Source organism: Silurus meridionalis, chromosome 19 (assembly GCF_014805685.1).
Source record: "Silurus meridionalis isolate SWU-2019-XX chromosome 19, ASM1480568v1, whole genome shotgun sequence".
Taxonomy (NCBI): domain Eukaryota; kingdom Metazoa; phylum Chordata; class Actinopteri; order Siluriformes; family Siluridae; genus Silurus; species Silurus meridionalis.
Window position 1 is genome coordinate 17,349,273 of NC_060902.1, and position 17,500 is coordinate 17,366,772.

The window sequence follows — 17,500 nt, forward strand, 5'->3', positions numbered from 1 at the left end:
ACACACACACACTCACTCACACTCACCCTGAAAGAAAAGAGAAGAGAGATTTAAAGGAGAGATAGAGAGCAATTCACACATCAGCAGGTCCAACACGTTCAGCGTGTCTAAAAATAGCCCAGGTGCACGAGATTCGACCACGTGACTGTGACACGCAGAAAAGATCTATACATCACGTCCCGGAAAACCGCAAGGACACCCACGGGCCTCCATCTGTTCTTCCACAACACCTGAATGAGAACCAGATAACGATCTCGGTCCGATTCGGAAAGTGCTGAATGACGCAGGACAGCGGAGAGCAGCGGAGAGCAGAGTTTAGTCATTCTCTGACGCTGCAGCACTGAACCCTAGGGATTAGTGGAGAGGGTTTGCACTGGCAGGACTAGCCAATAAGAACCTGAAGGTTGTACTGATGCCTGGATTGGACTAAAAGATTCTTATATTATGTAATAACAATAATAATAACAACATTAATATCTTCTACCGTGTCAGAATTTTGTACCGAAGGGAAAGCTGTAACATTGTAGTAATTAAAATAAAAACAGTAAATGGACCAAAGTATTGGATCACCTGACTTTTCCAGCCATATGTGCTTCTATGTGTCACACAAGTTGGAGTCCTTAAATGTGGTACATGGGTTACATGGGTTGGAATGGAAGATCTCCTGCTATAGAGCTCTGAACTCTGAAAACCTTTAAGAAGAATGTGACTGCACTTCAGGCCTCCTCACTTCACCCACATCAGTAGCTGACTTTACTAACACCCCTGTAGACAAATCTCTTGTTTTGTTTTCTATTGCAGCATCTACCAAAGTGTGATCCTGAAATATCCTGAAATATTGTTATGCTCTGCTCTTGGATGCATCTTGTGGAAGTAGGGGTGCATATACTTTTGCATGGCTTATGGGATTTATTTATAGCAGCCCTTCTCCCAACCTGCTCACCCAAACAGGTAAGCAAATTCACAGGAAATGTGTGCACACACACACACACACACACACACTTAGATCCCTAGCCTTGTGCAGGTTGAAACACCAAGGTCAGTAGAAGAGAATAATGGGGAGTCTGTGATCCTACTGAAGGACGGACGTGAGCTAAATGTCATTTTACTGGCTGATGCATTTTATGAGTTCAAGTTGTAGTGAAACATAGTATCACAGTTTCATGAATAACAATATGAATGAAAAATGTTGCATATCAAAGCAACAAAAACGATAAAATACTTCACAAATAAAGACAAAGGCAGTGGCCATTTTCAGGTCTATTAATGGTCACATCTGCAGAGTAAACACCAGTATCTAAAGAGCTCTGTAGAGCAACTGAGTTTGCCAGATGTTTCTGTCTTTAGCATAAAGTTCTGCATGACAATATTACAATCAGGTTTGACTCACAGGTTGCTTTTTTATAAAATGTTTTAAAAAAAAAGCGTAAAATGGACTGGAAAATTAAAAAAACAGAATCTGAAAAATGTAAGAGCGATAAACTAGAAACAGTGCTCAGCTGGAGGAAACTAAAATTTAAATTTTTTTATTGATGAAACTAAATGAAATCACTAAATTTTGAAGAAGAATAAAATAGAAGCATGGAGCGTTTTTAGAGCAACAGAAGCGTTTTTCCTCTGCTCGTGTTGCAGCATAAAGCGTATATTGATGTCGGGAGCGGTGCTGGTCAGGTGCCGTGCTTATAATGAAAAAGGAAAAGCCTACAGATGCTGGAACGCTTGGCAAGAACAATAGCAGAGTGTGTAAACTCTTCAGCGTAACAAATGCCTCTGTGCCTTTTTTTGACCCCTCCAACACCACTCCGTGCCGCTTCCCACCACCGTCCAACTCCGATCACGGGTTACTAACAAAGAGACGACCTCTCCCGTGTCCCCTGTCCTGACGTGCACAAAGTCACACGGGGAAACACAGGGCATCCTGGCAACAACCAGAAAGAGATCGGTTAGAAATGTTACGGGAACGGGAGTCCAACCAATCACGGGCCGGGGTGCAGTCAGAGACAGAAAGAGAGATCAACCAATTAAAGTTCACTGAAGTTGTAGAGCAGAAGTGATGAAGAAGTTTTGCACTTTCAGTCATTGCTGATAAAACTTTAATCTCAAATGAATGAAAGATCACACTGTAATGTACTGCATTAAAGATAATAATCATTCTATAATCTCAATTAATAAATTATCAATTAGGAATTCATTTTAAAACAATTGATTACACACTGAAAATCCCAAACCTTACACACAGATCACACGTTATTCTGCTGTGGGGTGTGTAGAATTCTGTCAAAATACAGAGCTGCAGATCCGGTGTTTTGTGCACGAGCATGCAGAGCTGGGAGATTTTCCACACCAGGCTAAAACACACACACACACACACACACACACACACACACACACACACACACACACACACACACACACACTAAACTATTGACTTAACTTGTGATACACTTATGAGTCTCTGATCACAAACTTACAGTGTCATAGTTCCATGTTTGGTCACACCATATGATCTCATCACTGATTCTTTTTCCAAAGCACAGATTAAAATGCATCCTATCTGCTACCATCAGTGTCAATTTCCACACTTACTTATTGGTTTCCAGAAGTGCAACTCACGGTGCCATAAAGCGCCACAAACTCAATCAAAACTCCAGATCACATGCAGCATTCACGTAAACAATAAAGGCCTGGATCCCACTGACTGAAGGAATCCAAACTCCTACGAGAAATTATTTGTAGCGTGTAAACGGAAGGACAAAAAAAAAAAAAAAAAAAAAAAAAGGAGAAAATTCTTGGATTTCCATCCAAGCATTACTCACTGCCCACTTCACAACAAAGAGTAGCCGTTCTGACGCAATACACACTGTTGTGAACACAGACTCACGTGTTTTGAACGGTTTAATCAGTCAAAACAATTAAAGAGTTTTGATAATATTCCATTAAAGAATAGTGTTGAAGAATACCGTTAAACGCTCGCTGAACCATCACGAGTGATGTGGGTGGAAGTGGTCGCTCAGTGGCTTAGACACTGGACTCCTGATTGGAAGGGACTAAGTTTGAATCCCGGCACCACTAAGCTGCCTTTGCTGGGCCCTTGAGGAAGGCCCTTAACTGCTCACGATAAAGTGCATCTGCCAAATGCTATAAATGTGGGTGGAGCTTTGTGCACATGGGTGGGATTAAGGGTGGGCTCTTCCTTAAGTTCATCATCAGCAGTGCAAACTGTATTAAAGCATAACTGTAATTATGAGTGGGTTCAGTGATTATACTTTTCATTTCCTAGCTTAATAACGGCTTTCATCAAAAAGATTTTTTAAAATCCCATGTCCCATACCATTACTGTTCATCTCCAAATTCCAGAAACTCACGCGACCCAAATCCCAGTCTCACTTCATGCCTTATTCAGGCACATGAACGAACCGAGCACAGTTTTTCTCTCCAACACCAAACAACACCTCCATCATTTATCTTTCACTCATTCTAACCAAATGAAAGGAACATTTGTTTACTCTTCATTTCGTTTTTGCCATACAATGTCTAACCTTCATGCAACAGATAAAATACAAACGCATGAATTTGTTCAGCCGATCCAGTAAATCTGCGTGTTCTTTTCAGATGTTGTCCTGAAGTGAAATTCATTCAAATGAAACGAGGAAGCTCAGAGCGTCTTAAAGCCTATAAACATGATTAAGAGGGAAATAAAGCCGTCAGCAGCATCTATGAGTAAGTATTTCTTTTCATATTTTATTATTTTGAGTGGCAGATGCCCTCCAGGTGGACTTTAATACGATTCATAGATCACTATAGATGATGATCAGATCAGATCAAGAACAATAATAACAAAATTCTGCGTGTCAATGTTCAGTACAAGGTCAGTGAGGACTCTGATTTAGCTACCAGCTGTAAGCACGTGAGGTGAAAATGTGACTCGGACAACAATAAATCTGTATTCTGTTTGACCAGGTCATGCGTCTTTGTCTCACCTGGAGGCCGGTGTGTGGAAAAACAACCCCAGATCCCTGGAACTGATCTCAAATTACTTCACTTGATTTTGCCTTCAAAATACAAAAGATGCCTTTGGTTTTGTGTGAAACAGATGCCATTCATTCACATTTACATCAGTCCTCCTTTAAACTGAATAATTCCCATTATAGATATGAACTATTGTTTATATCATTTATATTATATTGTGTTTGAATATATTGTTGTTAAATTATGAAGATCTTCTAGTCTCTGGGCTGCTTTCAGTTATGGAGGTAATGATATAACAGTGGTTGATACCCTATAATGGGACTAATTGGGGGGGTACCCAGTAACAGGGGTCAGTATACTGTAACAGTGATCAGTACCCTTTAACAAACTGGTCAGTACCCTGTAATGAGGGTCAGTATCCTGTAGCAGTGATCAGCACTGTTATGGTGGTCAGTACCATTTAACATGATCAGTACACTGTAACAGGGTTCGTTAGAATGTAACACTGTACACTTTAATGTGGGTCAGTTCACTCTAACGGCAGTCAGCGAACTGTAACTGGATTCAGTATTCTGTAACAGGGGTCTGTAATGGTGGTCAGTAACTGGTAGCAGTGGTCAGTATTCTGTAACAGTGGTCAGTATTCTGTAACTGGGGTCAGTACCTGGTAGCAGTGGTCAGTATTCTGTAACAGTGGTCAGTATTCTGTAATGGGGGTCAGTACCTGGTAGCAGTGGTCAGTATTCTGTAACGGGAGACAGTACCCAGTAGCAGAGGTCAGTATTCTGTAACAGGGGTCAGTATTCTGTAACGGGGGTCAGTACCTGGTAGCAGTGGTCAGTATTCTGTAACAGTGTTAAGTATTTTGTAACAGTGGTCAGTATTCTGTAACGGGGGTCAGCACTGTAATGTTGGTCAGCACCCTGTGAATAAATGGGGTCAGTATCATATGTAAATCTGTAAGATGAATCTGATGCTGGATAAACATGGAGTCGGTAGAACGAATCTCTGCATGATGAAAGTCATGATTCGGTAAAGAAGTCAGTATAATAAATGAGTACAATGAAAAAATCGATATCAGCACCAGACGTCGTTCATCCTGCTGAGCAGAATCGAAGTCACTCTCGTGCAGAAGATGGAGAAAGTACAGTAAATGTGACCGAGATGTCATTGACACCAAACCGGAATAAAATTGTTCAACTCACTGTGAGGGAGCGGAGCGGTCCGTTACACCGAAGATCTGGAGAAGATCCTGCTGACGCGCTGATCTTCTCACGAGCAGCCCGCGCGCCGATCTCAGTGTAGAACACACGGTGATGAAACGCTCCGTCCCGGTCTAATCCCCTGCACTCAGACTGTCCGATCAGAAAGTGGCAGAGGGTTTTAAAGTGGGATGTAACGAGACCCCGGTTTTCTTCTCCGCCCACTCCCGTCCGTTCACCCGGCACTCCGGGATGCGCGTGCATCTCACGGGAACGCACGTGCCAATAGAGGGGGGGGGGGGGGGGGTTTATTAAATTCCAGTCTGATATTTAAATTATATTATATTATATTATATTATATTATATTATATTATATTATATTATATTATATTATATTATATTATATTAATAGTTATTTAGTCTGGGTTATTTTATATAACGCGGGTTGCCAATTTCTCAAAGTGTGTAAATATAAAACTCCTATTCCGGGGCGTGTAGACTGTTTTGTTGATTGTTCTTAGTAATGCTTTATGTTTCTTTCACCCTTTTAATCACAATTGTGTAACTGCTCTATAAAAAAGGCGCATATTTACATACTGTTTAAACAAAGTCATCAATACACTGGAGTAAAATGTGGAGTATATTACAGTTTTCTATGAATCTCCGATTTAATTTGTGCAATCACGAGATAGCGAGGAAAGAAAGATGGAGAGAAGAGGAGAAAGAGAGAGAGAGAGAGAGAGAGAGAGAGAGAGAGAGAGAGTGAGTAGGACCAGATTGAACGAGGTGGAAATGTACAAAATCTGGCAACTCGGATTTCTGGGGCGTTTGACGCTCTTCGTGACGAAAGCAAGACGTGACGCCATACCACCCTAGGGTGTCATTTCTCGCCTGCGTGTGTGTGTGTGTGTGCGCGTGTGCGTGTGTTTTCGCGCGCTCACCTGCTCTTAACAGTGCACGCGCACGGATGCACGAACACCTAGACCAGTTAGTGCACGCACACACTTACAGACAATGAGACGATGAGATTTTTTGTGTTTGTCCCACTAAATTACCATCTGAACTGAAACGTTCTTGTGTTTTTATACTACATGCATCAACATAAAGTGCATTTCAAACTCTGATGACAAACTCTGAATATCTTGTGCTGTATGATGTGCTGGTGCAGGTTTGCATTGCGTCTCTTTGCATTAACTGTCTTCTGTGGTGGACAAAAATGTCTCGGTTGTCTCTTATGTTCCTAAGACACACAGGTATTGTTTTGCAAGTTTGCATCTGCTGAGACAGAGACTTGAACCTTAGAGCATCTTTGAATGAGGCTCTGAGGAGATACTCCTGAAGGTTAGGATCTGTATATCTTTCCAAGTCCTGAGTAACAGCTGCCTTTGCATCTTTCATGGTTGGACTGTGATCATCTGCAGGTACCATGGATTTGAGGGAGGAGCACTGTTGTTTTACTGCTCAAGAGGGTTGTAATTGTCTTGAGGGGGGTTAAGCAGATGATTCATTTGGCCTGCCAGTTTTCAGCTCAGTGTTGGATCAACAACCACAATGTCCTTGACATTCATCTTACATTTTTGTTTTAGCACAGAGTAGATGCTGGCAGGCTGCTGTGCCAGATATTAATCCAACGTGTCATAAATGGTGTTCCATTAAGTTGGGATCTCCTGCTTCACAGCAGTCTACTCTTACCCTGTATATACTATATCTTCTTAGTTGCAAGTTTAGGAATGTGTTTCATGCATCCAACCTGTGACCTTAGTCCAGCTGCTTCTATAATGGAGCTTAATGGTTGTCTGTGGAGACCAGAATGGTGATTGTGAGAATGGTGATGTTTGGTTTCTACAACTTCCTATATGTCACTAGACACTGAAAGTCCTGCCATTCTGATGTCCATCTAAATGAGTAAGAAACAGAAATACTTTGTACATTTATTTAAATTTATTTATTTATACATATTTGCGTCTGGTTTCAAACGCTTTTTTGTTTGTAACTTACTGAAATATGATTGTAGAAACAAACATTTACTGTAAATGTAACTTTATTCTGTTCAAACTATATATTTCCAATCTAAATGCAGGACAGCATCTAAAGGTGGCTGTGTGATCTTCTCAAATGTTTTTTACACTTGGATCACTACTTCATGATCCATGGAGTTTATCCATCTATTAAGCCATGCAGTGAAGTTTTAATGAACCAAAAATAGATTAGCTATGGTACAAAACATGCCGAACAATGGCTGGTGAAGCAAACTGTTTTGTTTACTACGATTCCTTACACTCATAAATTAAGGTCAGTCCATCCAAAAATATCAAGAAGTGTTCATGTATCTCTAAGTGTAGTTTCCAAAACCATCAAACACTATAATGAAACAGGCTCTACCGAGGACCATCCCAAGAGCTACCTCTGCTGCATAAGATACATTTATTAGAATTACTAGTTTTAGAAACCACAGATTTATATAAATACTTCTCAGGCTTTGATTTGCAGACACATTTTAACATCCACTGATTAGAGGAGACTGTGTGAGGCCTTCATGGTAAAAAAAAACCCAACAACTTTACTTCTGAAGCAAAACAAGACCAAGCACTTATTGGGGCTAAACTTTGGGATCCTGTGACTAAAGGACAGTATTAGAGTTTTATTAGTACAAGTACTTAACACCTCAGTGTTATTTAACACTTCCATATACAATACTTTTATGAATCTCAGCATTTTAATATTAAATATTAATATTAAAGACATATTTTTATATAATTTATTTCCATCACAACAAAACCCTCTGACATGACACTGATGGAAACATTGCATAAGCATGTCACTTGATTTTCCTTTATTCTCACAGCTTTATTTCCAAAGCCAGAATAGTGCTTCCTCTTTGGAATAAATAAATAGGAAGCAACCCTAATGTTCATGACACAATTTAGAGTAACATCAATGTGTATAGGGAGATCAAATCAATGAATAAAGAAGAACAATACATTTTCTTCACATAAGGCAGCTAGTTAAAAGTAATATAATAACTGCTTTAGCTTCATCAAAGCTAATTTAAAGATTCTAGAAAATAAAAAAGTGCTAAACAACCTGATGGATTCCGAATATATATTACGTAGGTAAAGAAAAATCTAATTTAGCATTAACCATGGATGGATTGCATTTAAAATGCTAACCGGATGGTAAACAATGCTACCGCTACACTGTATTCATGGTTAGCTAGGTTAAACACAGGAACACATTCAAATTCTGTGTTACATTTAGATGCTTGATTTTGGAAATCCACTTTATTTTTTATTCCATTTTATTAAAAAAGAGATATAGTTTTGCTAGCTGTATTACTTACTGAGATAAGCACTAAACCGCTACTGCTAGCTGGCAAAGAGGACTGGTTTATCACAGGAGATACCACAGTTAGACACTAATAACTTAAGGCCCAAAAGGGTACTTTTTTGGCAGAGCTCTACTTTTATTATTTCTGCTGTTTGAACACCTGCACTCGCGCACCTGCTCCTCTCACGCTAGGTGTCGTTTTATGCTTTTAATCATGATTTGCAACACAAAATATATGATGAGGAAACCTCTTACCAGCCTGAGCACCACGACACATGACACCCAGGGAACATACCCTACTTCAAAGTGTGTTTGAGATATCACATGCCGTCGTACGCATGAGAAGGCCTCCGTCTCCCGCCCGAGGGCCCACGGGTGTCTCTGTGCAGCTGCATCCAACCCAGCAGGCCACATCACCCATCAGGCACTGGGGCAAAGTTTATCTCAGAGCTGCACTGGGATCTGGACAGATGCTGCAGCAGGAAGTGGGGAAGAGAGGGAACTTTCTATTGGGTTCCAGTTCTGTTTTTAACATGGGCTCATCATCTTTCTCTCTTCACTTCCGATTCATGGAAAAATTACTTTTCAAGCTAGGCTAAATAGACTTTTTCACCACTTTGTGTAGGAGTGGTATAAAGCTGTTTCTCTTAACTTTCATTGTACATGGGAAACATCTCTTCTAACTAACTATTATAGTTAAAATGGTTCATTAATATTCTGCACTTTGGTGTTGACTGAGGGTTAACAGAAAATATTTTACTAGCTAGCTATTAGCATTGTGTCTATGGACCCACTGTTTTAGCAAAGTAGAGGCATGAAACTCACTCAGCACAGTAAAAACTGTATTTTTTAATACAAACAAAAGTATGGGCAAAAATGTAGTGAGAAGCAGTTGAAAGTCATTTTATAAGCAAATAGAATCCAAAACAGTGAGGAAAAAACAAGAGAGCACTCAGATATCAATTATTAACTATAAAGCCTGGTCGATGGAGTGGGTCACAGTGAGTGCTACTTCATTAAGTGTTTGTGAATGGGAGTTTCTCTCTCTCTCTGTGTAAATGTGTGTGTGTGTGTGTGTGTGTGTGTGTGTGGTTTGGGATTCGAAGTTTGTGGCTGCAATATTTGAAGGCCACAATGGTTGTTGTTACCTGGAGTTTCCAACTGACTGTGATGTGACAGTAAGCAGGATTAATGGGTAAAGCTGATATTTCTGGAATTCTACACTGACACAAATAGAATTTGGTTGTTGAATTTAAATAAAAGTTCAATAATTCTTCTATTTCCAGATCAATCAAAACTTGCAACATTGGTGTAATTCAGAAGACCTGAATCTGAAGTGTTCAGAGCTGCTCAACTCCACGACTCTACACTTAACGCTGAATGGGGATCGATTCGGATGTTTCTCCTTCCATTCTTTTTTCCTTTTACCCAAGAGCCACTAATGATTAGCAGCAGACAGAGGACGTCTCCTCACGGACGATTAACTCTATTTAACATGTTCTGCTGCTTTCATGAACATTTAACAATCAAACTTGATTATGGTTAACCCTCTGAATGCCTGATGGGATTTCTCTGGAGACCATATTGCACTGGCGCAGAGCCTCTAATAGCTCTGTATGACACAAACACTGACTTTTTTATCCAACTGAAAAAAAGATTATTATTAGCTGAGTGGATTGGGGGGAAGGTGTTAATCATGTGCACTTTGTAGAACTGCATCAACAGCAACGTTGTCTTCAGAAAACATTGTGTTTAATTGAATAAAATTCCTTTCACCACCTGACGAATATTATTTTCCAGTGTTTTATTCCTTTTGAACCACAACAGCAGGGTTTATTCCTCTTGTTCATAACCTGCTTTGTGTTTTAGTTCAATAAAAGATAAGCTCCATAAAAAATCTCGAAGATCTCATCACATTACTAGGAAACTACAAAGCAAAATCCCCTGAATAATTCGTGAAGTTATAACCTCATTTTTGCTACAAAACATTGACACTGGAGACTCGTCTCCTTACTCCAAACCTTTCTATATCCACAGTTATACACTTTAATATAGAAACATGTTTCAGGTTGTGATTTGTAGCTGCGCTACTGTCAGAAAGGCAGAACTCCACAGCGCATTACTGTTATAGGTGTTGGTACAGTGGGGAAACGGATAGAGGCAGCAGGAGAAAGGTCTGATTGTGGGAAGTATTACATAATCGCACGTGAGGAGGATCTTTGATGGGTTTATCAGCATGGGACATCTGTCATAGCACACGGCTCCTGTTTGTTGTTTTTCGCTGTACATTCGGGACCAGAAACAGCTTTCACAGAAAGAGTTCAGAGAGCAACCCTTGGTTCAGAGACCCCTCCGGAACTGTCAGGACGAAAACACACACACACACACACACACACACACACACACACGAACACATGCATACATACATTTCCTTCTCATCTCTCACGCTCATACATGCAGACATACACATAAAATGTCTGTTCTCCATTTTTTTCTTCAAAAACACACACAGACTTTTTGGCTCTTTTCCGAACTCTCACCCAGGGTTCTCCACAGTGTTTCCTGAACAACGGGCCTCTGAGCATTGTTCCACCCTGTGAGAGGAATTCCACCAACAGCCCAGGTGCTCCACCATCCAGGATTACACCCGCAGAGTGTGTGTGTGTGTGTGTGTGTGTGTGTGTGTGTGTGTGTGTGTGTGTGTGTGAACGGATTGCTTTCGCCAAATAAAAACTTACATGACTTCCTAAATCAAAGGAACTCTCAAGGCCTCTGGGAACCAAAAATGTGCATGAGAACATTCAGAATTCTTTAAGGTGTTCTGTAGAACGGTCTGAATGCATGTGAAAGAAAGATTGAAAGAGAGAGAGAGAGAGAGAGAGAGAGAGAGAAGCTGGCAGACACTGTAGGGAGAAAGCTATAGAGAGGCTTGTGAATGTTGACACAGCTCAGAATAGATGTGAGGAGAGTTGAATGAGTTCAGAGCTGCGGTGAAGAACAGGATTCTGGAGGAATATGGTCCGATGAAATATCACCGATTTGGTACAGGAATGAGGCATAGACAGCGGAGATAAAGATTACAGGCTTCAAAACAGAGGCTTGTGATCCAGAGGCATGGATTTAAACCTAACTTTCTAATCACAGAATGCAGAATTTTACACACAGAATATCAGTGCCAACATGGACTATGAACCTGGACATCACAACAGCAATCTAATGAATAATTAGGTTGTATACAGTATGTGCTTAATATTCATAATATTCAGCAGGGGCCATGGCCAATTAGGAAACATCATTACTATTAAGGGCTGAAACATGACCTGAAGTGAAAAATGTATATGATCACACCAGACCTCCTTCTACCAATGCTCCATGAGCCAGTTCTGATGCGTACGTGTCCATTGTAGAAGCTTCGGGTGGTGTACAGGGTTCAGCAAGGGCTCTTTCAGCATAATGCCGTTCCCATACTCAGCAAGTGCATTCTGAATCCTTTCTATCAGAGCCTGCATTCATTTTTTATTCGATTTTGTGCTACAGTATCTTTTCTGTGAAATCAAAATCCAGACATGTTAGCCTTCTTTTCTCACTGAGTCTTGAGTGTCCATGATCTTTTCACTGGTTGACTGGCTCATGGAGCACTTTTTTGTACCTAATAACTACTGCATACCAGTAACAATCCACAAGGCCTGCGTTGTTGTAGACATCTGGATGACAAGGTCAGAGCATCATAATTCATTGCTGCCTATTATTGCATATCCTGTGTGTTTACCACTTTTTTTCCACTGACAGGCCATACTCACAACTGGGGAACAAAACAACAGTGGACGACAAACTAAAGACACAAAAACAACCACGTGACTTGGTGCAGTGTTCGAGGGGACGTGTAGTCTGGGTCACTTGACAAAATCACAACATAATGACACTTGAGGTCTACATCTAAGTGAACTCTGACCTCGGAACTCTGACCATCATGTGAGCCAATAAAAATCCAAAATCACATGACTTCCTGTTATTGCCTGAGGGAAAAAAAGTGTGTTAGCAGACACATTTAAACACCTCAGAGCTGAAATGATCCGATTTTTATATTAGTATTGTATCTCAAGTGTTTAATCCAAACAAAAGTAACACAGAGGTGATGTCATTTAGCCAAACTCGCCGTCACTTGGTATATCGGCACTTTAATTGGTTTTTGGCTTCCTCTATAAAACCCTGTGTATGGAATTAGGGATTATTGTGATAGCAATTTTACTTTTGACAAACATATAACCTCAATTAATAAAAATAATTCTTTCAACTCAGATTACTTTCCAAAGAAAAGCCTTTTTTTTATCATTTTCAGATCTTAAAAAGGCTCCAAATGTATTTATTGGGTGCAGGTCAGATTATTAGATTATAGATTATCACTGAGCAGGTTACAGTTGGTTCAAAATGCTGTTGCTTGTATTCTGATTAATACACAAAGGTGAGAACATATAACCCTTCCAGTTTATTTCAGAGTTGATTTGAAAGTTCTAAAGTTTATAAACTTAAAATGATCCCAAATACCTTGTCGACTTAATACAGCGCCATCCTTCATCACGCTTCTTCATCACTGCTCAATTTGCCTTTTAATATAAGAAGAGCTTCAAACCTGGCTACTTATAAATCTTTGTTAAAAAGTCCCTTTTTTTCTTTGGCTTTAAATTTTAAAGGATGTTAAGTTTCTATTGTGTTTTTTGACTGATACTTGGGTGTGAATGTTCTATTTATTTGAATGAGTACTTTTTTTGAGCACTTTGTTTACAGCTCATTCTAAAAGGTTCTGAATAAATAAACTTTAGATTTTTTGATTAATTGACTGCATCTGAAACACAGCAGCCTGTGTTTGGTTGAAAGTTATTTTGAGTGTGCCTAGGTTGTGGTGGAAAAAAAGCATGCACGCACACACACACACACACACACACACACACACACACACACACACACACACACACACACACACACTATGGGAATGTTTGGTTTGGTATGAGTATGCACCCTGTAAGTAACAAACACAAGGTTTCCCAGAGCAATCATCACTTCTCGGGAAAGCTTTAGTATTTTTAGGTCTAATCCCCAAAATAGCAGCTCTGAAAAGACAGAGCTTCGCTTCGCACATCATCATCAATCTGGCACATCACACACGAAGCTGAAAATGATATTCAGTGCATGCTCTAACAAGATCTTCAGAGAACCTGGAGCACTGATTTAAAGAGTTCATTTGGCGCACACCACATCAACATGGCGTTCCGGCAAAACGATGAAGGATGACTTTTAAATGAGACGTTGATTAGATGAAAGGTGATCATGTGTGGACTTAGTTGCAGTGAAAGGGAAATTAGATCAGACAGTGATTCTGACCAAGTCGAATGTAGCGTACAGGTCATAGACGTGACGCAGACCGAGAACAAACAACCAAAGGTTTATTTAGAGAGAAACCGAGAAACCAGACGTGTCTGAAAACCTCCCTAAATCACGAACAAATTTATTCAGATGAATCGGTCTGTGGGACGACCAGGGGAACTGCATGACCCTGTGTGAACCTGTAGATTTAGTTTCCAGCGTTTTGCATAATATCAGACAAGGGTAATGTTTAATTTCTTTAAACTGGTGTTTTTGTAACCCTTATGGAAGGAGTCTCCAGTGCCAGAGAATTAAAAAGAAGCAGAAATAAATAAACAAGTTGATTTAGAAAATGAAAATAGCGATTTATTCTGTGTAAAGGAAAATCAGCAAGCAGGTTCAGGAGAGCAGATCTTTGAAGGTTCTTCAGGAGTTCTCTATGGGCTTGTTGTATTGTATGTTGTACTTCGAGACCTTTCTTGCAGGAAAACAAGGAACGTTTACGTTTACATTTACTCACATAAGATTACTCCATTCTGATACTCTGAACACCAAACAATAAAAAAAATAATAAAAAAGGAAAACCATGCATGATTCATGCAGTTGTCTGGGTGAAGTTTGAGTCATTATGCTCTATTGCCAGTGCACCACCACAGAGCAGCCCTGAGGAAGCACGGATGACTAATGCAGTCACACGAACTAGAAGAAATCAACAAGGATGCCATAAAAACCTGCTTCTTTCTGCTGAGATTTCATGCAGCTCATGAGAATAGTTGTGTATTTATATTTTAAGAATGATATTATACTTGTAAGGGCCTCCTGTAGCCAGAGTTCTTCCTCTGTCTTAGTCATTGCTCAAAACATTTGTCAGTGAGCATCACCAGCGTTGCATCACCAGCCTAGTTCTCGATCCCTTTCCCCCGCAGCTTACATAACCAATCCTTCAATCAGAAAAGCACAGCTTTAATCTTCGTTTCGGGGATTATCGCTCCAGAAACCGAAAAGAGGACAGGACACCTCATTTTGTAAAACATGTTACGTACAGTATGAGGGTTTCAAAGACGAGGAGACACAATGATGGAACACTCAAAAATGATGTCGATGATGCTTTACATACTGGCACAAATCCATCTGTGTTAAGTCAGTGATTTCTTCGGTCACGTAAGTGGATCTGGAACCTGTTAAGGAACAAATTCACACACACACACACACACACACACACACACACACACACACACACACACACACACAGCTGATCCAAGCCCCAGCATGTTGAGAGGTGGAAGGAAACCTGAGAACCTGTAGGAAACCCACACAGACACTGGAAACAGTCGAGACATTAGGATCAAACCGATAACCCTCGAGCTGTGACGTGGCAACATACATGTCAAATAAGGGTTACAAAGATAGAGATTGGATGCATCAGATGAATCTTTGCGTTTTTTTTATGCTTGTATTATCTGTACATGACACATTTCCTCTTCAGCAGTGTGATATCGCTCTATTCAGCAATGGAAATAAAGGTAAAAAAAAAACAGTGTTAAATCTTTATATGATTTTATCTAAACGTAGCTAGAAGACGAACATGTCCAGAGCTCATCATACTACTTCAGCTCACTCCTGGGCCTTAAATATGCTGCTGTAGTATTAAAATATCATTCCTGTGATCTCTGAATAAGAACAAAAGCACATCAGAACACACTGTGTAAACGTGATGTCAAACAAACAGCAGTTACATTTTTATATACACAACACCACAACGTAAACTATAATCTTCTATAATTACTGTCAAACCCAAACAGCATATTCCCATGAGAAAGTACTATGGACTGCACACACACACACACACACACACACACACACACACACACACACACACACACACACCTCACTAAGTGCAGTCTTACATTACATGCTTATACAGTGATGTACTGAGACCTGAGCCTAAGTAATAAAAATCAGTATTAAACTACTAACACTGCCTTGTATTTTAGACTCATGAGGGCAGTCATGAGTACAGAAATAACATTTTATTTTTTTTAATGCAGCATGTGCTGACCTCTAGTGGACACTCTCTCTCTCTCTCTCTCTCTCTCTCTCTCTCTCTCACGTTGTGGTGACTTTAGCCTACATCCACAATAATAATAATAATAATAATAATAATAATAATAATAATAATAATAAATTTTATATACCATCTTTAAAAAGGCACTTTATATAAAAAAGAAAATATATATACAGGGAGTGCAGAATTATTAGGCAAGTTGTATTTTTGAGGATTAATTTTATTTGAGGATTTAATTTGAACAACAACCATGTTCTCAATGAACACAAAAAACTCATTAATATCAAAGCTGAATATTTTTGGAAGTAGTTTTTAGTTTTAGCTATTTTAGGGGATATCTGTGTGTGCAGGTGACTATTACTGTGCATAATTATTAGGCAACTTAACAAAAACAAATTTATACCCATTTCAATTATTTATTTTACCAGTGAAACCAATATAACATCTCAACATTCACAAATATACATTTCTGACATTCAAAAACCAAACAAAACAAATCAGTGACCAATATAGCCACCTTTCTTTGCAAGGACACTCAAAAGCCTGCCATCCATGGATTCTGTCAGTGTTTTGATCTGTTCACCATCAACATTGCGTGCAGCAGCAACCACAGCCTCCCAGACACTGTTCAGAGAGGTGTACTGTTTTCCTCCTTGTAAATCGCACATTTGATGATGGACCACAGGTTCTCAATGGGGTTCAGATCAGGTGAACAAGGAGGCCATATCATTAGATTTTCTTCTTTTATACCCTTTCTTGCCAGCCACGCTGTGGAGTACTTGGACGGTGTGATGGAGCATTGTCCTGCATGAAAATCATGTTTTTCTTGAAGGATGCAGACTTCTTCCTGTACCACTGCTTGAAGAAGGTGTCTTCCAGAAACTGGCAGTAGGACTGGGAGTTCAGCTTGACTCCATCCTCAACCCGAAAAGGCCCCACAAGCTCATCTTTGATGATACCAGCCCAAACCAGTACTCCACCTCCACCTTGCTGGCGCCTGAGTCGGACTGGAGCTCTCTGCCCTTTACCAATCCAGCCACGGGCCCATCCATCTGGCCCATCAAGACTCACTCATTTCATCAGTCCATAAAACCTTAGAAAATCAGTCTTGAGATATTTCTTGGCCCAGTCTTGACGTTTCAGCTTGTGTGTCTTGTTCAGTGGTGGTCGACTTTCTGCCTTTCTTACCTTGGCCATGTCTCTGAGTATTGCACACCTTGTGCTTTTGGGCACTCAGTGATGTTGCAGCTCTGAAATATGGCCAAACTGGTGGCAAGTGGCATCTTGGCAGCTGCACGCTTGACTTTTCTCAGTTCACGGGCAGTTATTTTGCGCCTTGGTTTTTCCACACGCTTCTTGCGACCCTGTCGACTATTTTGAATGAAACGCTTGATTGTTCGATGATCACGCTCAGAAGCTTGGCTATTTTAAGACTGCTGCATCCTCTGCAATATATCTCACTATTTTTGACTTTTCTGAGCCTGTCAAGTCCTTCTTTTGACCCATTTTGCCAAAGGAAAGGAAGTTGCCTAATAATTATGCACACCTGATATAGGGTGTTGATGTCATTAGACCA

General features: G+C 40.1%; 1 protein-coding gene and 1 long non-coding RNA gene across 6 annotated transcripts in view; one reads left to right on the forward strand and one right to left on the reverse strand.

The window, feature by feature from the left end:
- The window catches only part of slc38a3a (solute carrier family 38 member 3a), a 44,731-nt gene extending 39,321 nt beyond the window's left edge, over positions 1 to 5,410 (reverse strand). For 2 of the 4 annotated variants that reach the window (XM_046875111.1, XM_046875110.1), the window contains exon 1: positions 5,175 to 5,410. The gene's annotated coding sequence lies outside the window, so the exon portion shown is untranslated. Of the gene's footprint in view, positions 1 to 26; positions 163 to 5,174 lie in introns of those variants that run through there. The other 2 variants (XM_046875113.1, XM_046875112.1) reach the window with 2 other exon arrangements.
- On the forward strand, positions 475 to 10,231 carry LOC124402245. 2 transcript variants are annotated; one of them, XR_006928686.1, is made up of 3 exons: positions 475 to 951; positions 3,613 to 3,720; positions 9,785 to 10,231. It is a non-coding gene; the product is annotated as an uncharacterized LOC124402245 (long non-coding RNA). The 2 variants fall into 2 exon arrangements; XR_006928687.1 differs by lacking the exon at positions 9,785 to 10,231 and adding an exon at positions 3,961 to 4,553.
- Positions 10,232 to 17,500: the final 7,269 nt, after the last annotated feature.